The sequence below is a fragment of the Jaculus jaculus genome, chromosome 7, assembly GCF_020740685.1.
Source record: "Jaculus jaculus isolate mJacJac1 chromosome 7, mJacJac1.mat.Y.cur, whole genome shotgun sequence".
Taxonomy (NCBI): Eukaryota; Metazoa; Chordata; class Mammalia; order Rodentia; family Dipodidae; genus Jaculus; species Jaculus jaculus.
Window position 1 is genome coordinate 113,380,235 of NC_059108.1, and position 21,671 is coordinate 113,401,905.

The window sequence follows — 21,671 nt, forward strand, 5'->3', positions numbered from 1 at the left end:
CAAGTACTTGACCAGCCAACCTTTTACCCCAGCCCTATCTCTGTACTTTTTTTGTTTTTGATTTTTCGAGGTAGGGTCTCACTCTAGCCCAGGCTGACCTGAAATTCATTCACTCTGGAGTCTCTGGGTGGCCTTGAACTCACGGTGATCCTCCTACCTCTGCCTCCAGAGTGCTGGGATTAAAGGCGTGTGCCACCACGCCCAGCTCCTATCTCTGTACTTTATTTATTTATTTTTTAAAATTTTGTTTATTTATTTACTTATCTATTTGAGAGCCACAGACAGAGAGAGAAAGAGGCAGATAGAGAGAGAGAGAATGGGTGCGCCAGGGCCTCCAGCCACTGCAAATGAACTCCAGACATGTGCATCTGGCTAACGTGGGATCTGGAGAATCGAGCCTTGAACTGGGGTCCTTAGGCTTCACAGGCAAGCGTTTTAACCACTAAGCCATCTCTCCAGCCCCTATCTCTGTACTTTAAACAATGCTGTGAAGAAGCAGGTTGGTTAGTCCAGGAAGGTGTAACAGATACTTTCTCCTCTGTAGATCAGAGTTCATGGAGGCTTGTCACAGAAATGAGGTTTTCCTGTTAGGGCTAGTGAGACAAACCATGCCCAGGTCCTGGGAGGGCTGGCTCCATTCCAGGTTCTAAGGCAGTGGCATTTACCAGTCTCTGCAAGAGCGCGCTGGCCCTGTCCTGAAGGCGCTTGCACGCATTTCTTTCTTTACTCCTTATCACGTTCGGGGAAAGCAGAAGTCAGCAGGGCCATACTTCAGCGGAACCAGGCTTAAATTAAGTGCCAAGTACTTACTGGACACCAGCCTCAAGCCTAACTCCATGTTGTGCCGTTTGGTAGCTAGGATTAGGAAATGGTATGTGGAGAGCCGGGCGTGGTGGCGCACGCCTTTAATCTGAGCACTCGGGAGGCTGCGGTAGGAGGATCGCTGAGATTACATAGTGAGTTCCAGGTCAGCCTGGACTAGAGGGAGACCCTACCTTGGAAAAAAAAAAAAAGATATATGAGCAAATAAGGTTGCACACTCTCATAACCGGACACCTACCACTCGCTGATGCCTGAAGATTTCACCCGAGGTGTGCTTTGTTCTCTCTACTTTCCTCTGCTCATGTGTGACGTGGTGTCCCTGGCTTTGTGTTACTACTTGGTTCTGAGTATTATCCATGTGAGTACTGTTTCACTTATCCTTGTATATCTTTTTCTAAAAATATTTTTTATTTATTTCTTTGAAAGATGGACACAGTTAGTATGTATAGGCACACCAGGGCCTCTGGTCATTGCAAACGAACTCCAGACGCAGGTGCCATTTTGTGCATCTGGCTGTATGTGGGTTCTGAGGAACTGAACCTGGGCTGTTAGGTTTTTTCAAGCAAGCACTTTTAATCACTGAACCCCGAAGACATAGTATGAAGAGCTCCTGCCCATGAGAAGGCAGGAGGGGGTAAAGCCCACCTAGAGACCCAAATTGGGGTCATCTATAGGTTCTGAATGGGAGCTGAGGTAACCAGTCATGACATCAAGTTTTGGGGGCTGAGTTTAACCAACAACAGGGACAGATTCATGTTTAATTCTTAAAATTTATTTATTTATTTGAGAGCGTCAGACACAGAGAGAAAGACAGATAGAGGGAGAGAGAGAGAATGGGCGCACCAGGGCTTCCAGCCTCTGCAAACGAACTCCAGACGCATGCGCCCCCCTTGTGCATCTGGCTAACGTGGGACCTGGGGAACCGAGCCTTGAACCGGGGTCCTTAGGCTTCACAGGCAAGCACTTAACCGTTAAGCCATCTCTCCAGCCCATCATGTTTAATTCTTCCAAGAATCTTAATTCTAGGAAAAGGGAGCTTCTGTTTAGGGAGGGACTTAGTTCTTTTCTTAGAAAATGCTATTTATTGGGCTGGAGAGATGGCTTAGCGGTTAAGCACCTGCCTGTGAAGCCTAAGGACCCCGGTTCAAGGCTCAATTCCCCAGGACCCTATAAGCTAGATGCACAAGGAGGCGTATGCATCTGGAGTTTGTTTGCAGTGGCTGGAGGCCCTGGCGTGCCCTTCCTCTCTCTCTCTCTCTCTGTTGCTCTCAAACAAACAAATAAAAAATAAAAATTAAATAAAAAGAAAAGGAAATGCTATTTATTTGCAAGAAGACAAAGAGAGGAAAGGAGAGAGGGCATCAGATCCTCTTGCCACTGCAAATGAACTGCAGATGCAATGGCCCCTTTGTGTTTCTGTATCTGGCTTATGGTGGGTACTGAGGAATTGAACACAGGCCAGCGGGCTTTGCAAGCAAGTGTCTTTAACCACTGAGCCATCTCCCTAGCCCTCATTATAGTTTTGATTTGCATTTTCTTGATGGCTAATGATGTCATCTGTGAATAGGGATAGTTGGACTTCTTCCTTCCCTATTTGTATCCCTTGTATTTCTTTCTCTTGTCTTACTGCTCTAGTTAAGGCTTGGAGCACCATATTGGATAGGAGTGGAGACAATACCCACCCTTGTGTCATTTTAGATTTTGGAGGCAATGCTTCAGTTTTTCCCCATTTAGTATACTGTTGCCTACAGGTTTGTCTCTTGGAGTCTTAATTATGTTATTATGTTTCTAGTTTCTTCAAGGCTTTTGTCATAAAGGAAGGTTGAACTTTGTCAAAGGCCCTTTCTGAACTTGAGACAGTCATGTTCTTTCTGTCTTTTTTTTTTAAAGTCTATTTTGTGCTGTGTTACACTTACTGAGTTTTATTTGGTAAACTATACATGCATGACTGAATGGAACCAACTTCATTGTGGCATGTGATCTTCTTAATGTGCTCTTGAATTCTGTCTGCAAGTGTTTTACTGAGTATTTTTTCCCAAGGTTAATAGTATTCAGAGGCAAGGCCTTAGGAAGTGATTAAGTCATGAGGGTGTGGCTCTCAAGAGTGGGAAGGCAGCCTTATACAAAGGCTGGAGAAAATCAGGTCCTAGTCATGGGTTAATCTTCATTGCCTGGCTTGGAATCACCATGGAAACACATCTCTGGGTGTGTCGATGAGGGTGTTTTCAGAAAGGTTTGTCTGAGGTGGGAAGACCCCTCCCCCTCCCCCACCGAACCATTCCATGGGCTGGAGTGCAATGAACACAAGGGAAGAGGCTAGCCAAGCATGAGCACTCGTGGCTCTCAGCTTTCTGACCGTGCACTCAACGTGGCGAGCTGCCCTCCTTCCAGGCTGGGATGGACTGCATCCTGAAGCAGTGAGACCGCAGGCCCTTCTTAAGTTGCTTCAGTCAGGTGTTTTGCCACAGTAATGAGAAAAGTAACTAATACGTCCCATTTGCCCCTCTGCCTTCTGCCACATAAAGGCAAAACGTTCAGCCCTTCTGGACATTGCAAGGTCAGGAGCCCTTTGGAAGCAAAGATGGAACCTGCTGGCACCTTGATCTTGGTCTTTCAGCCTCCAAAACTATGAAAAAAGTTTCTGTCCTTTACAAATTATACAGTTTCAGGTATTTTCTTGTAATGACATTAGTGGACCAAAATGTTTGCTTATCTTACTCAGAGAAATGTCTATTGAAATCTTTTGCCCACTTAAAAAGATATTTAGCCGGGCATGGTGGCACATGCCTTTAATCCCAGCCATCGGGAGGCAGAGGTAGGAGGATCTATGAGAGTTCGAGGCCACCCTGAGACTACATAGTGAATTCCAGGTCAGCCTGAGCCAGAGTGAGACCCTACCTCGAAAAACCAAAAAAAAAAAAAAAAAAAAGATATTTAATGTTGAATTTTAAAAACTCCTTTATTGAGAGTTTTCATACATGTATGGAATGTATTTTGATCACCACAATCCTCTCCTATTATTTTCTTTTGCTCCCTTCCCCCATACCCCTTCCACTTCTAACTAGTCCCTCTTCTATTTTAATGTCTTCTTTCCTTCTTTTCTTTTTGCCTTTATCATTCATGTTGATGTTGATGGGCCTAGTATTGTGCAGTTAATGGCAGCCACCATGAGGTCATTAATGCAATGGCCCCTTTGTCTCCATAAGACAGTATTTCAAAGCACTACTTCCTATCCTCTGGCTCTTACATTCCTTTTTTTTTTTTTTTTTTTTTTGAGAGAGAGAGAGAGAGGGAGAGAGAATTGATGCACCAGGGCTTCAGCCACCACAAACTCCAGACTCTTGCACCACCTAGTGGGCATGTGCAACCTTGCGCTTGCCTCACTTTGGCATCTGGCTTACGTGGGATCTGGAGAGTCAAACATGGGTCCTTAGGCTTTGCAGGCAAGTGCCTTAACCACTAAACCATCCCTCTAGCCCTTTTACTTTTTTTTTTCCCACCCCTCCTTCATCTGCCTGAGCCGTGGCAGGTGAGATAAAGATGTCTTGTTTGGTGCTGAGCACTTAACTGTCACTTCTCAGCACTTTGATGAGCCTCTTGAGTCTCTCCAGTACTTTTTGCCATCTACAGTAAGAAGCTTCTCTGTCCAAACATAAGAGCAGCTTTAATCTATGAGCATAAACATAAATGTTTAGAGAGCAACTTGTTATTGTATTTTAGGATATCTTAACACACTATGACATTATGGGTATAAATTCCTTATCAGGTACTGTTCACAGTTTCCCCCCCAACTCTATGAGCTGTCTTTCAACTGTCTTCTCCTTTCTTTTCCTTTGGCACTGAGAATTGAGCAGAGGGACTCATGCATGCTAAGCACACAGTCTACGGAGCTCCACCCTAGCTCCCGAACCCACCCAGCTACATGGTTTGCCTCGGGCCAGCACCACACTGTCTTGATTACTGTAAGTTTTGAAAAGAGGAATGTGAGTTCTCTAACTTTGTCTTCCTTTTGAAGATGGTCTTGCTTCTTCTGGGTCACTTACATTTCCACATGAATTTTAGGATAAGCTTGCTGATTTCTGGGGGGAAAAGGCAGCTGGAATTTGGATAAAGACTATGTAAATATGTAAAGTGGAAAGCTTTGCCATCTTGACAGTATTAATTCTGATCCATATGCATGGGATACTTTTCCACTTACATACTTTTTTTTTTTTTTTGAGGTTGAGTCTCACTCCAATCTTGGCTGACCTAGAATTCACTTTGTAGTCTCAGGGTGGCCTTGAATTCATGAAAATCCTCCTACCTCTGCCTCCCGAGTGCTGGGATTAAAGGCATGTGCCACTTACCACTTACATACATTAAAAAAATTTTTAGGTACCAGTTTATAATCTTCAGAGCACAAATTTTTACTTCTTTTGTAAAACTTATTTAAAAGTAACTTTTTCTTTTGGTACTATTATCAATGGAATTTGTTGATTTTATTTTCAGATGACTCACTGTAGATGTTTAGAAACAAAATAATGTTTGTATAATGATTTTGTAGTTTGAAACTTTGCTGAATTTGCTCATTAGTTCTAATGATTTTGGTGTGTGCCTATGTTGAGATTTTCTATGTCATCAGATCTTTTCATCTATGGAGACAATTTTACTTTTTCCCTTTCAATCTAGAAGCATTTTCTTTGTCTCTCACCCACTTGCTCTGACTAGGCCTTCCAGTATACTAGCTAATAAAAATGTCCAGAATGGTTATCCTTGTTTTGTTTCCAATCCTAGGAGAAAGTGTCTGGTGTTTAACCATGAAGCATAATTTGGCTAGAAGGAAGTTGTTTTCTATTTTTACCTTAAAAAATATTATTTATTTATTTGTGTGTGTGTGTGTGTGTGTGTGTGTGTATGGGCACACCAAGGACTCTTGCTAGTGCAAGTGAACACCAGATGCAGATGCCATATTTTGTGTCCGGCTTTACATGGGTACTGGGGAACTGAATTCAGGCAGGCAGGCTTAGCTAGCAAGTACTTTTAAATACTGAGCCATCTTCCCATCCTGTTTTTACCTTTCTGTTTTCATTTTACCATACTGGTAATTGAACCAGGGTTTCAAGCATATTAAGCAAGTACCCTACTACTGAGCTATACCTTGTACCTTTCATGTATTGATTAAAAAATTTGAGATTGGGACTGGAGAGATGGCTTAGCGGTTAAGGCACTTGCCTGAGAAGCCTAAGAACGCATGTTCGAATCTCCAGGTCCCACATAAGCCAGATGCAGTGACATAAACATGCAATGTTGCCCATGGCACACAAGGGACACACACATCTGTAGTTTGTTTGCAGTGGATGAAGGCCCTGATGTGTTCATTGTGTCTCTCTCAAATAAAAAAAAAAAAATTACACAGTTTTCACTAAATTGCTTAGCCTGGTCTTAGACTCTGTCCGTAGCCCAGGCATAACTTGAACTTGCAATCTTCCTGCCTGAGATTCTTTTTTTTTTTGGTCCTTTCCATCATCCATGACAACAAAAGACAGCAACTATGAGGTCATGAGTACAGCCAGCACTTTGTGTCTGGAAGCCAGTGTTCCAGAACACTCCTTCCTATCCTTGGCCCTTACATTCTTTCTGCCACCCTTCAACAATTGATCCCATGCTTAGAATGCTGACTTCTATTGGACAACCAAGTGTCTATCCATCCATCTGTGTACCCACATCTCTGCCTGGGATTCTTGATGGCTGGGGTTACAGGTCTGCATAACCAGGCCTGGCCTCTTCTTAGTTTTTAAGTGGCTTTGTCATGGAAAGATATCAAACTTTTTCAAATGTTTTCTATTTAAGACTATATCATATTTGGGGAAGTGGTGGTGGTAAGATAATCTCTCTGTATCTTACAATGACCTCAAACTTGCAATCCTTTTGCCTCCGCCTCCCAATTGACAGCATTATAGACATGTGCCACCATACCTCTAAGCCCTTGGATGGTAAGGTGTACTTATACACTTTTTGTATCCACAGAGCCAAGAACAGTGCCAAAAGAGCACATACCTGCTCTCCTGCAATACTTGATAGAGTTAATGCCCAGTAATTGTGTAAGTCAGATAATAGGTGGCGTGGGCCATATTCCTAGCCCAAGTTCTCTCGGAGCCATTAGGTCTGTGACATGTGAAAGCATAAAACACTGCTTTTTCTCCTATCCACATTAATGTGTGGATATCTGCGAGTCAATCTTTTTTTCTGATGGGCTTCTGCTATTTACTCCTGGTTTCTGTTGGTGAAGGTTGTCCATTTGGGTTAAGTAGTTCAAAGGCCAAGGATCATCTTCTCTTTGGGTGATTATAGGATCAGGTGCTGGCCACTGTTAAAACTTAGCTCTTTCTGGAAGACAAAGGAAAGGATAGTGAGCCAGACTCCTCATCCCCACCTCTCCCTCCCTCCCCCCCAGCTCACCCCTGGGCTTCAGGAGCGTGGCCCTTAGGATCTGCATTCCTTTCCATGGGGCCCCTGCAGCCCCAACGCTCTTCTTCTTATGTCCTAGCATGAGATTCCACTCTCCACTCCTTTCTGTAATTGTCCTTGCCCCATATCATGTGGGCATTTTTCTTTGAATTTTTTGTTTATTTTTATTCATTTGAGAGCAACAGACACAGAGAGAAAGAATCAGAGATTGAGAGAGAGAGAGAGAGATTGAGAGAGAGATAGAGAGAGACAGAGAGAGAGAGAGAGAGAGAATGAGCACACCAGGGCCTCCAGCCACTGCTAATGAACTGGAGATGCATGCGCCACCTTGTGCATCTGGCTTATGTGGGTCCTGGGGAATCCAGCCTTGAACCAGGGTCCTTGGGCTTCACAGGCAAGCGCTTAACCGCTAAGCAAACTCTTCAGGCTCTGGTATCTTTTTTACTATGTGTGTGTGTGTTTGTGGTGAGTATTCGTGTGTGTGTACATGTGTGTCGAGGACAACCCTGGGTGTCTCTCCTCAATCCTATCTTTTATCTTGTTATTTAGATACTGCGTCTCTCATTGTCCTGAAGCTTGTCAGTTAGGCTAAGCCGGCTGACCAGCAAGCCCCAGGGACCCTTCTGTCTCCACCCAGTGCTGGGATTATAAAGTCCAGGTGGCGCCGTCACAGTGGCACACTCCTCACTTATGCGGGTGCAGGGAAGAACTCAGGTCCTCATGCTTGTAAGGCAGCCCTTAACCATTTGAGATATATTCCCCAGCCACACAATAATATTTTTATTCAAATCTTCAATCTTTCCTTGATCTTCACTTTTCCTCCCAGGTACTCTCACCTGCTATGACAGTTTCTTCCAAGGCAGTTGACAAGATCTCCTTTTAGGGTCCAATTCTAGTGCTCCTGGAAGCTAAAGGGGTGAGTAGATAATGAAGCAGCAGATAGGATGGAGGTAGAAAGGAAAGGGTGTGCCACTGTGTATGTGGTGGGGGGGAGACAGCACATAGGTGTGGTGTGTATGCATGTGTGTGGACATGTGTGTGTGTGTGTGTGTGTGTGTGTGTGTGAGTGTGGAGGCCAGAGGTCACGGCTGGGAATCTTCCTCAGTCTCTCTCTATCTGATTCTCTGAGACGAGGTCTCTCACTGAACCCACTGGTTTGGCTAAGCTGGCAAACAAGTAGGACCCAGGGCTTCTCCTGTCTCTACCCCCTTGTGCTGGGATTACGGATGTGTACCACCATGGCCAACCTTTTATTTTATTTTATTTCTTCGGAATCCAAAAGATGAATACTTAATCCAGAACAAATATTTTAACAATTTTACATTGTAAGCCACAAGGAAATAGCAAAACATAGCAAAGATAGAAATTAAAAGTAGTGTACTGTCCTTTAATTTTAACTTGAAAGCACTTAGTTAGCCCCAGCCCTCTGGTTTGGCCTATTTCCCAAGAACACTTTAAGAGCGATTTACTTTTTATGAGGGTGCTCATACAGCAGCAGGCTCCCCACTGGCCATCTGCCCAGCTTTACATTTTTTTGTTTGGTTTCTTTTTGTTGTTTTTGAGGCAGGTTCTCACTCTAGCTGAGGCTGATATGAAACTCACTCTTTAGTCCCAGGTTGTTCTCGAACTCATAGCAATCCTTTTACCTCTGTCTCCTACGTGCTGGCGGGGATTAAAGGCATGCACCATTACACCCGGTACTTTTGGTTTGCGAATCTGTTCTTACTTGATTTGAATGTGATTTTGGTATAAGTGGTTTTTAAGTAGTTATCTCCAGGATCAATGTTGGCAGTTCTGATTTATTTTTTATTTTTATTAATTCGAGAGAGACAGACAGACAGAAAGGGGGGAGAGAGAGAGAGAGAGAGAGAGAGAGAGAGGGAGGGAGAGAGAGAGAGAAAACGGGTGCACCAGGGCCTCCAGCCACTGAAAACAAACTCCATGCCACCTTGTGCATCTGGCTTACATGGGTACTGGGGAATTGAGCCTCGAACCAGGGTCCTTAGGCAAGCGCTTAACTGATATCCTACCCCTTGTTTTTTTTTTTCTTAAGGGAAGCTGAAAGTGTGGGAATTGATCTGAATTTTCTTGAACTTTGAATATCGGCAATTATTCAAACACTATATTACTAGGCCCATTGAGTGTGGCTGTGGGTTATATATGGACTTGAAGACTGCTTAGTTGCAAACCCATAATATGTTGTCTGTGTATATTGGGGTGCAAACCATGTCAAAAATACTCAGCTTTTAGAAAATGATATGAAAAGCAATGTGCCAACTTGCCAACGCTTGGTCAGATTTTTCTACTTTAACAATTTTGTAAAGCACCACTTAAAATCTATCCAGAAGTGTTTAGCACTTTTCAGTCCTGACATCAATTGGACATAGAGTTGTCAACATGGCTCTGTTGGCTTGCAGGCTACCCTCCCCCGCTCCCATGCCACTCAGCCGGGTCTTTAGGTTTCTCTGCCTGAGGAGCGAATCTGCCCTCCAGCCTCCCCCTCCCCTCACCTCCCTCCGCTGAATGCTTTGCCAGTCATACTCACTGGCTGCTTTTCAGATCACTCTTTTCATCTGTCTACAGTCAGACATGTTGATCAGCTAATCTCATGCTATTTCAGTATGGATGCTAATTTTAGGGCTCCAAGGGATAAGGGAGACAAAATAGTATTGTTTCTCTTTTCTGATGGCTTTAGCTCGTTCCTTAGAAACTGCTTTGGTACCTTCGGAGGGGGATCAACTGTTGTAGTTTAGAGGCAGGCATGGTCTGTTTTATAAATAGGACTTTGCCATTCTTTGGGTGCTGTTTGTAGTGTAGAAACACTGAGCAAGTATTTAATTACTGAGTGGCCAGTAAACCCTGCTGAGTCCAACACGTTATTACAGGGTCAGAGGATAGTCAAGGTCACTAGAGTGAAGCGTTTAACTGTCATTTGGGTCATGTCTAATCAATAACCAAGGCAAACAGTTTACATACATATAATCAGGTCTGATTGGCAGACATTTATTGAGCACTTACCGCGGGACACCAGGCCGCACTCTGGGGGAGGAGAGTTAACGCAACACGTGACTTTTGCTTTTGAAAGGCTGGAGATTCTCTGGAGATGTGGAACTTACACGCAGACAGATGACCACGTGAGGGGCAGAATCAGAATTTATAGAAGTCTGTGGTATCTGGGCTCAGATCTGAGCCTCTAAGAGAAGGCAGGATGAAAGGAAATGTCTGGGTGCCTCTGGCGCGCATGTGGAACGTGGGTGGGGCAGGTTGTGATATGGGGGTGTGGGCCAAGCCCGCAGAGCTGTGTGTGGCATTCTGGTATCCGGAAGATGGTGAGGGGATGCATATGCATGGAGCCAGTGTCATGTGTTGAGTTGTAAGTGAGAGGCTAGACCCTGAGGTCTAGAATTTCAGTCCATGTGGGACCTTTCTTGTCTTTTCTCCTTCCTCCTTCCCTTCTTCTCTCATTATTTCTACTCTCTCTCTCTTTCAACAGTCTCATGTAGCCTTGAACTCCTGATCTTCCTGCTTCTACCTCACAGCACTGGAATTTCTGATAGGGACGATGGGACCTACAAAATAATTTTTATCTGGCATAAAAAAATTAGCCCATTAATGTTTTGTAAGAAGAAAAAAACCCAACAGCATAGTCGAGAGACTAGATAGGGGAAATAGTTAAGAGACATTTAGCTACAGTTTTAGTTGCAAGAAAAAAAAAAACAAGAAACCTAAATACAAAAAATCAAGTTGAATGCCTCTTGCTAGGATGAAGAAAAAGCCAGACAGCCAAGAATGTCACCACCCTGGAAAGAAATTTTCTTTCTGAATTATTAATTGTCAAATGAAGAATGATTGGATCTGCTGCAGTTGATCTGATACCCACAGATCGTCTTGAGGGTTCAGTGAGCAGTGTTCTCATTGACTGGAAGGTGATCGGAGGGCCCAAGTGCGCTAGCGTAGCGTGAGCTTGCAGCTCTGACCTGCAGAGCGGCTGCCTGGTGAGCTCTTGTGCGTAGCTCCTCTCCTGGAACGAGGCAAAAGTGAAGCTACCGTAACAAAGGAGGAAGGGATAGAATAAGGAAGGAATCCCGGGAAACAGGAAGGAAGCCACTGACAATCTTTCAAGTGAAAGGAGCTGGAGGATGAAAACTGAACAGATGGACTTGATTTGCCATATTGGACTTAATGTCTCCCCTTCCTTCCTTCCTTTTTTCCTTCCTTCCTGCCTGCCTTTCCTTCTCTTCCTCCTTTCTATCTGGTCTTCTTTTTGAACGCTGGCAACTGAACCCAGGGCTTTGTACATGCTTGGCAAGTGCTTTACCATTGAACTAAATCCTCAGTCTTGATTTATGATTTTTGACTTTATGATGGTGCTAATGTATTACACATTCAGGACAAAATGTATCTGGTCTTTCCCTGGGCTAGCAGTGTATGTTATAGGACTCTCTTGAGATGGTCAGACAGTGGCAGCAAGCCATAGCTCCCCTTAGCAATCTGAATTGCATCGCTAAACTGATGTTGGGTGGGCTAGGTGTATATAAAATGTATTTTTGACTTACAGTATTTCTATGATAGGTTGATCAGGATATAACCCCATCATAAACTAAGGCACATCCAAATAACATGACGAGGTCATTGTGTTACAAGTTATAAGGGCAGAGCCAGATCTGCTAACATAGTTAAAGGAGGTTGGTGATACTGACTCGCAAGAATTAAGGCAGGAAATGATCTTGAAAATCCTTGATGCTTAAAAAAAAATAAAATATTTATTTATTTATCTGGGGTGGAGAGAGAGAGAGAATGAATGGGTGGGTCAGGGCCTCTAGCCACTGCCAACGAAGTCCAGACGCATGTGCCGCCTTGTGCATCTGGCTTATGTGGTTACTGGGAGAAGTTGAGCTTGGGTCCTGTGGCTTTGCTGGCAAGTGCCTTAACCTCTAAACCATCTCTCCAGCCCTTGATGCTTTGTTTTATTCAACAAAAGTCAACAAACTTTGCATTTTGGGGAAAACGAAACTGATACACTGGGATTGAAGGAAGTATTTGCAAAGGCATGAAACTATGAAGAAATAGTGCAAGCAGGAAATTGCTAGAGCAAAACAAAAGTCACAAATTGGTTGCCTACCAAAGTGTGGCATTGTGCTGGAAGCGTTTGATTTCATATTTACATTTAAATTAATTGTCTATGATATGATTGGATTTCACATAGAAATGCTTCTTCCATTTATTAACTACTATGTAAGAAATTATCTCCAAAGCTTATTAAGCTGTATCCATTAGTTTATTATCCCTCACAGTTCTGGGAACTGTCTGTGCTCAGCTTGGAGGTTCTCATTCGGGGTGTGCACAGTTGCCTTAAGAGGGTGGCTGGGAATGGAGACCTCTTGAGAGCTTCTCACCCATGTGTCTGCTGCTTGATGAACTATAACAGGGCAGTCAGCTAGAAGCTTTTTCTTTTTTTAAACACATGCTCATGTGTGTGCAGGTGGAGGCCAGAGGGCAGCCTTGGGTGTCTTCCTCAGGAATGCTCTCCACTTCCTTTGAGATAGGGTCTCTCATTTGTCTGGAACTCACCAATTAGGTTAGACTAGCTGGGTCTGCCTGTCTGTGCTTCCTCAGTGTTCGGAAAACATAGGTACATGTTTTACTTTGGTACTGGGAACTGAACTCAGTTCCTCATGCATGTGGCCTCTTTGTGTGGTCACATGCCCTCACAGCAAGACTGCTGGTTCCAAGAGCAAATGACTTAGAGTAAGGACATGGAAAGAACTGGAAACTGACGATTCCACTGGCCAAGTGTTATGGACAGAGCTGTTTCCGCTAACAATTCATTGTAGGAGACTGAGGTGATTTGAACATATGGCCCCATAGACACCGGTGTTTTTGATTAAGATTGGGCTTACAAATTGAGACTCCACTGGGCGGAGCCCTGCTTGGGAAGAGATATGCCATCAGGGGCAGATCTTGTAGTCAGCCCCACCAGGTGAGAAAAGAGCAGTTGGGGCTCTGGCTGCTCGTGTTTGCTGACTGTTGGCTTTTCTCTCTCTGCTGTGCTGATGGATGAGGGAGTGAGCCAGCTTCTTCCACGATGGAGCCTCCCCTGGATTCTGTAAGCCTGAAGTCAAATGTTGCCTTCTATGAGCTGGTCAGGTGTTTGTCCAGCAATGTAAAGGTAAACTGCAACAAAGATCCACCCCCATTACACCAGAATGTGAATAGCTGCGGCTACAGCCTTTAAGAGAGGGCAGTGCCATTCACATGAGGTTGGTAGGGTTGACCCTAACTAGCGTGGCTATTGTGTTTAACAGAGACACTAGGACAACAGAAAGAATACTAGACATGTGCACACAGAGGAGGGTATCCACGTGAGAGCACGGTGAGAAGGCAGCCGTCTGCACAGCAAGGTCAAAGCCCTCTGAAGAGACCACATCGGCCAATGCCTTGCTCCTGGACTTCAGCTTCCAGAACTGAAACAAATAAATGAAACAGAAGTAAGTTTCTGTTGTGTAAGCTCCCACTATATGGTGTTTTGTAACAGGCATAAGAAAAACTAAAGGGATTTGTGCCCTAAGGGTATCTCTCTCTCTTCCTCTCTCTCTCTCTCTCTCTCCATTTACCCATCAGTCTATCCATTGCCCAGCTGGCAATGTGATGGCTGCGCTGAAACTAGTCCCACTTAGCAGTTCTTCCAGAGGTTACAGGAACGGGCTGAAGCTGATCAGAAACATCTGGGAAAGCACAGAGACTTAGGCTGTGAAATGACTGTGTGACTGTATCTGGTGAGCAGACACTAACTGTGAGTGAAAGGAAGGCCCACGGATACCAGAGGGAGAGAATTGAGGTCCTGTTGAGGATTCATTGTCAACATGCCAATGATATCCTTCACTGAGAGGAATAAAAACAAAATGGGCAAAGTCATAGGAGATGCCCATGGGTGTCAAAGGATCCCTTGCTTCACCCGTTTCCTTCTGGGCACAGTGGGCTAAGGCTATTTGGGTGAGATGATTAGTAAATACATTCTCTGCCTCTGACAACTCTTTGTCAAGGGCGATACTGGCTGACGCTGGGGTTCAGGGGACACCTCCATTGGGATCCCAGGTGCTTGTGTCTCTGAACAAAGGACTAAGCAGAGACATGCAGTTACGGCAGAAGCTGAGATAGTTTATTAAGAAAAGACACACTTGCCAGGCGTGGTGGCGCACGCCTTTAATCCCAGCACTTGGGAGGCAGAGGTAGGAGGATCACTGTGAGTTCGAGGCCACCCTGAGACTCCTTAGTGAGTTCTAGGTCAGCCTGGGCTACAGTGAGACCCTACCTCAAAAAACAAAACAAAAAAAAAAAAAAAAAAAAGAAAAGACACACTCACTTCCAAGGGAGGAAGCGGGAGCAGGGAGGTTAGCGTCTCAAACCCTGGCTATATAAAGAGGCGGGATTTTTATGTCACATACCACCAGCTTTGATGTCACACAGCGTGGGTTTTGGACTTGTTTGCATAGTATTGATAGAGATTAGAAGCAAGGTAGTCTTATTTTGCAAACAGTTAGGGACACAGCCCACACCCAAATAGACATGCAACTGTCTTGATGAGACTAGAAGACAACTCCAGTATGGTGTTGTATGTATGTGTATGTATGTGTATGTATGTATGTGTATGTATGTATGGTGTATGTATGTATGGGGACCAGGAATAGCTTGCTGGTTCTTCCTCCCAGGAAGAATCTACCTGGGCTTCCCCCCTCCCACCCATATGTAGGCTGTTTCTGACTCGGCCCTCTCTTCTCTAGCCCAGGAACTCATCAAGGTCCTCCATACACATTTGGACTTGGCAATGAGGCTCATCTCAACTGGATGCCCCGTTTACACCTGCAAGGTTATAAGGCACCTTTGAAAAACAGCTATGATGGTGAAAGCACATGTGTGAGACAAAATTTGACCAGGGAAAATGGATTAACTTGGAATTTGTGATCATTCCTGGCAGGAGCTCTGTTGGCATTTACCTTAGACATACTAGGAAGAAAAGAAAAGGAAGAAGATAACCAAATGAGGAGACTAGACAAGATTTCAAGAGGGCATTTAACTCTTCAAGGGAAGTGTTTTTTAGGGCTTCTGAAGGAGATTTTTGTGTATTAACAAAGCCCTTAGGGCTTAGGCTGGTAGGATTCAGGAAGCTATCTCATAGTTAGCTATAAATCATTTTCTTATTTGAAAGAGAGAGAGAGAGAGAGAGAGAGAGAGAGAGAGAGAGAGAGAGAGAGAGAGAGAGAATATTCTTGTGCCAGGGCCTCAGCCATTGCAATCAAACTCCAGACACTTGTGTGGCCATGTGCGGCCTTGTACTTGTCTGTCCTTTGTCATCTGGCTTACTTGGGATCCGGACAGTTGTGCGTGGGTCCTTAGGCAAGTATGTAACCGGCTAAGCCATCTCTCCAGCCCTAAGTCATTTTGTTCTAATTGAAGTTGTTTCTTCCAGGGTTTCCCCTGCACCTCCTGCGTTTTTTCTGCCTGAGCTTAAAAGGAAAAAAATCACATCCTTGCTCATAGGCACCATGTCAGATTTCCTTCATTTCAACAGATATTTTTCACCCCCCCTCCCCCAATGCTGTCTACAAATTAGGGAACAGAAAAAGGAATGTGTGAAAAAAAACTAACAGAGTTTTGAGTGCAAATAAATGTCTTCTGGCCTGTTCTCACCAACTCCCCCCTCCCACCCACCTCTCTTAATTTCTGCTTGCTGCAGAAGGGCCCGAGCTGGGGGGCTGTCTCTACAAACACGTTCCTGGCCAACGGGAGTGCTTCCCATTGAAGGATCTGGCAGCTGCAGAGGGGATTTTGCATTTTCAAAGAGGCACAGAAAGAACGTATTTTGATTGAAAGGTAGAAAAGAAGATATTTTCATCTAAGCTTAAAAAAAAATCCTCACTCATGTTGTGCACATCCATTCACATGCTTTTGCTTTTTTCTTTCCTTTGTCATCACTGTTTTCTTCCCTTGACCCTGGAACTGCTGTCTCAACACTTCCATCCTCAGGTTTGAACATGAGCTCAAAGACGGCTTGAAGCACTGCTTACAGCACGAGAACTCGTGAGCTCTCTCCAAGTGCTTTTCTGTCTTCCTCGTATCTGTTTAAACATTTCCACTCAGCGTGCAGTGTGTGTGAAAATGACTCTGATGCAATTACTTACAATGATACCTCTCTGCTGAGGCCTGTAATTCCCTCTTGATTAAGATGGAGATATTGATTTGGCTGGGATTGCATGCAAATAAACCGTGACGTGGGGAAAGGTTTAGTCTTTCAGTGTTCCAGTGTGTCTGTGATTTTGATATGGTAGTCAACATCCCGTCTGGTTTGTCTGCAGCATTTCTGTAGATTAATAGCTGTCTACTGGGTTCAGATGGAAATTACAGCCACCTAGAATTCTCACCTGAAGCCTGTGTTAGGGGCATGACTATCAACCCCAGCCATCTCTGCTCTGATTTAACAAAGTAATTGAAGAGGAATGGGCTTTTCTACTGGGCTGCCTGTCAAAAGGTCATGGGTCTTCAGAAGGAGAGAGGTGGAGGAGGGGACTTAGAAATACTTCAAGGCCAAGGAGTGATCTGGTAATAAACCTCCACTTAAGAGTCTGTACTGCATTGTCCAGTCATGTGCTCAAGAACACAGACTTTTAAAGGAATTCGCTACCAGGCCATATACATTAGGAGTAAAATTTTGGAGCTGTGGACCTTTCTTTTTCTTTCTTTTAAAAATGTTTTACTTATTTATTTATGAGAGAGAGTGAGAATGGGCACACAAGGGCCTCTAGCCACTACAAATAAATTACAGACACATGCTTCACCTTGTGCATCTGGCCTGATGTTGGTCCTGGGGAATTGAACCTGGGTCCTTTGGCTTTGTGAGCAAGTGCCTTAACTGCTAAGCCATCTCTCCAGCCCTCTTCTTTCTCTCTCCCTCTCTCCCTCTCTTTCTTTCTTTCTTTCTTTCTTTCTTTCTTTTTTTCTTTTCTTTTCTTTTCTTTTCTTTTCTTTCTTTTTTTTTTTTTTTGAGGTAGGGTCTCACTCTAGCTCAGGCTGACCTGGAATTCACTATGTAGTCTCAGGATGTAGAACTCATGGTGTTCCTCCTACTTCTGCCTCCTGAGTGCTGGGATTAAAGGCATGCACCACCACACCCAGCCTGCCGGGCTCCCTCCCTCCCTTCCTCCCCCCTTCCTTCCTTCCTTCCTTCCTTCCTTCCTTCCTTCCTTCCTTCCTTCCTTCCTTCCTTCCTTCCTTTCTCTCTTTCTTTTTGAGGCATTTATTTAGCTTCAGGCTGCTGAGCCTGGTAGTGATACAAGCCAAGGTGACCCAGGGTGGAGACATCTTTTATTTATTTTTTTTAAATGCATGTACCCATGCACATGGAAGCCAGAGAACAACCTTGGGTATGGTTTCTCAGGAATGCTGTCCACTGTTTTTTGAGACAAGTTTCTCATTGGCTTGGAACTCACCAGTTAGGCTAGACTGTCTGGCCAGAGAACTCCAGGGATCCTCCTGCCTCCACCTGCCCAGTTTTCAGATAATAAGCAGATGATAAGATGATAAGCACACATCACCATCTAGCATTTGTATGTGGGTTCTGGGGATCCAACTCAGGTGCTTGTACTTAATTGACTGAGATATCTTTCCAGCCCCAGCACTTTCAAGAATAAAGATCCAGACTTGGTGGTAAAAACCCATAATCTGGGCTGGAGAGATGGCTTAGCGGTTAAGCGCTTGCCTGTGAAGCCTAAGGACCCCGGTTTGAGGCTCGGTTCCCCAGGTCCCACGTTAGCCAGATGCACAAGGGAGCGCATGCGTCTGGAGTTCGTTTGCAGAGGCTGGAAGCCCTGGTGCGCCCATTCTCTCTCTCTCCCTCTATCTGTCTTTCTCTCTGTGTCTGTCACTGTCAAATAAATAAATTCAAAAAAAAATTAAAAAAAAAAACCCCATAATCCCAGCTATTTGAGAGGATAAAGCAGTAGGATCACAGTTCAAGGCCTGATGACTACAGAGTGTGTTGAAGGGCAGCTTGGGCAAATTAGTGAGACCCTGTGTCAAAATAAAAATAAAAACAGTGGCCCATGGTGGTGCACGCCTTTAATCCCAGCACTCAGGAGGCAAAGGTCGGAGGATTGCTATGAGTTCGAGGCCACCCTGAGACTATATGGTAAATTCCAGGTCAGCCTGGGCTAGAGTGAGATCTTACCTTGAAAAAAAATAATAAAATAGAAAGAAGCTGGGGATATAGGTCAGTGGTAGAGCCCTTGTCTAGTATATGTGAAACACTGAGTTCCATCCCCACTATTGCCAAAAAGAAACAAAGAAAGTAAAAAATGACAAGTAAGAAAAGGTATTAGGAGAACCTAACCATACCTGACACACAGACACTTCGTGTTAGCTGGAGTTTCTGTGTACGAGAGTCAGGCAGGATTCGTGGAATGGAAGGCACAGCTGGTGGGTGACGGGTGGTGGACTGGCAAGGATTCCTCGCAGAATTAACTGGGAACACGTGTGATTCAAATGTAACTGATGATTACATGTTTTGGAGGGGTGTGTGGAAGTGGTTGAAATGTTTCAAATTCTGGTAGGTCAAAGAACTATGATAACTAAACACAATGTCTTAACCTAGGCTTGTAGAGGAAACAATGCTACAGAACATATTACTAGATTGTGAAAAAATTGGAATAAGGGCAGAAGAGTAGATAAAATTATTGCATCAGTGTCAAATTGCTGAAATTAATAAATACAGAGGGTTATCCCAGAGAACATATGCATGATATATGCAATTTATTCTTAAGTTATTCTTAAATTATATTATAATGTCTGGAGAAAGAAAGCCAAAGAGAACAAATGATGCTAAAGAAGTAAATGTTAAGAGCAGGTAAATCTAAGAGCCGGGCATGGTGGCACACCCCTTTAATCCCAGCACTCGGGAGGCAAAGGTAGGAGGATCACCATGAGTTCGAGGCCACCCTGAGACTCCATAGTGAATTCCAGGTCATGAGCTAAAGTGAGCCCCTACCTCAAAAAACAAACAACAAAAACCAAAACCAACCAAAAAACAAAAAAGAGTAGGTAAATCTATGTAAAGGGCATATGGGTATTGCTTTTTTTTTTTTTTTTTTTTTTTTAGATTTTGGAATACCAGTTTTATAGACCTATTAATACAACTATTGGAGATCTTTTTACAGAATAGGTGCCATAGAAGTGGAAGAAGGACCTTCCTTGAGTCCTCATGACAAGTCCATGTGGAGTGGGACAAAAGTGCATAGTCCTGTGGAGGGAGAAATACACTTGGTTATGTCTTCACTGTTACTTGGAAAGGGTGAAAGGTCAGAAATTCTTGACTTGTGCATGGTGTCCAGTTAAGAGGTTGGTTCACTAAGGAGGTAGATTTCACTAAATAGTCAAGTGGTAAGAATCCCCAGGTTTCTTCTGTGTCGTAGGCAGTTTATGTTTGTCCTGAAGTGGTTTATGGCATTCTGTGTCGGTCAGAGGAGGATAGTACTGCCTGTAGCAGACATAGGCTAATGTCATCCCGATCATGGATCCAACTAGCACATCTTGCCAGTGATGTTTGTAGTCACAGGTGCGGGATAGTGCAATTACAGCTGCAAATAGTAGAGGCAACAGAAAGGCACAGAGCCTCCAGGATTTTCCACGGCCTTGTGGTGTAAAGCAGTGTAACTTTCCAGCCAGATAGAAGGAAGCAAAGGCCAGGCCAGCAAATGCAAAGGAAGAATGTCCACTTGGGAAGCTCTTACGACCCTCATTCACCACATCCTTATTTCCAGTGCACAGCAAATCAGAATGGGCTAGCCCATCAGGGAAGCAGCGGTACAGGAAGTCTGGGCGTGGCCCAGGCAGGCTTGCTTGCTGTCGGTGGTGTCCGCCTTCTTTAGAAACTTGGCTAGGAAGATCAGGGACAGTGGAGACAGAAAGGCAATGACCTGGGCGGAACAGATCGGAGGTCAGACAGCAAGACCGCACACCAGTTCCGCGGAAGACCGGCCCTCGCGCCCACGGGGAACCCCAGCTCAGGGAGCCCGCGCCCGCCCGCCGAGCGGAGCGCCCCAGCTCGGGAAGGGCGCGCGCCCCCCAGCCCCGGCCCGGCCGTGGCAGGGCTCCGCCCCCCGACCGGTATTGCTTTTTAAAAAAATTCTTGTTCTTGTAATTCTTCTGTAAATTTGTAATTATTTCCAAGTAAAAAGAAAAAGAAAAAGAAAAAGAAAAAGAAAAAAAAGAGAATGCCTTTCAGAGTTTAACTCAAAGCTTTTTGCCATGGGGAAGTGATGGCTTAGTCTAGCAAAGTGTTTGCTATGCAAGTGTGAGGACCTGAGTTCAGACCTACAGAACCCATATAACAGCCAGGTGTGGGGCTGGAGAGATGGCTTAGCAGTTAAGGCATTTGTCTACAAAGCCAAAGGACCCAGGTTCAATTCCCCAGGACTCACCTAAGGCCAGACGCACAAGGTGGCACAGTGTCTGAAGTTTGTTTGCAGTAGTTAGAGGCTCTGGTGCATCCGTTCTCTCCCAAATAAATAAATAAATAAAGTATCTTTTTTTAAAAAAAAGCTAGGTATGATGGAGAAGGCATATAATCCCAGAACTGGGGAGGCAGAGACAAGAGAATCCCTGGGGTTTGAGAGGCTTTGTCTCAGGTAAGGTGGAATGTGATTGAGGTAGACACTTGGCATCGACCTCTGCCCTCCACACTTGCACATGCATATGCATGCGTGCACACACACCCATGTTCACAAACATGTGAACATGCATACACATACATGCACTCCATACATCCAGACACATGCCCAAAATTCTGACTTTGCTTTTTGATGTCATTGAGCAAGTGTTAACGTGCTACTGCCTATTCTCCTAATTAGTGGGGCAAATATACCAAACCTCATTTGGTAAAGGGCATTTTAATGTATTCAAGGACGAATGTGTTTTTCTAAAGTCAACATTCTAACTGGCTGAGAGAAACATAAACCACGCATGTGCCCTCTGTTAGTTACTTGTCATTGCAAACTTAACTAAACTTAGAGGCAGCAAGGTGATTGGTGAGGCACACCTGGGGGAATGTCCCAGAGGGCATTTCAGACAGGATTATCTGATGGGGAGCAACCCACCTTGAATGTGGGTGACCATCTCCTGGGCTGGAGCAAGCTAGCAGAAGGCCAGGAGTCTCCCTTCCTCTGCTTGTTGGCCCACCACAATGTGAACGGAGCTGCTCCGGACTACAACCACTGGAACTGTGAACCAACGTGAGTCCTTCTTTTAAGCTGTCGAACATCTTAGCAATGAAAAAGTAGTCACGGTGATTTAGCCGTCAGGACTGCCTACAGGAGCCGCTGGTGGTTACCCCTTGGCATTCTCTCCACCAGCTC

The 21,671-nt window shown here is 44.5% G+C and overlaps 1 pseudogene; it reads right to left on the minus strand.

The window, feature by feature from the left end:
- Positions 1-19,418: 19,418 nt before the first annotated feature.
- Positions 19,419-20,255, minus strand: LOC123462343 (annotated as a pseudogene).
- Between the last annotated feature and the right edge of the window lie 1,416 nt (positions 20,256-21,671).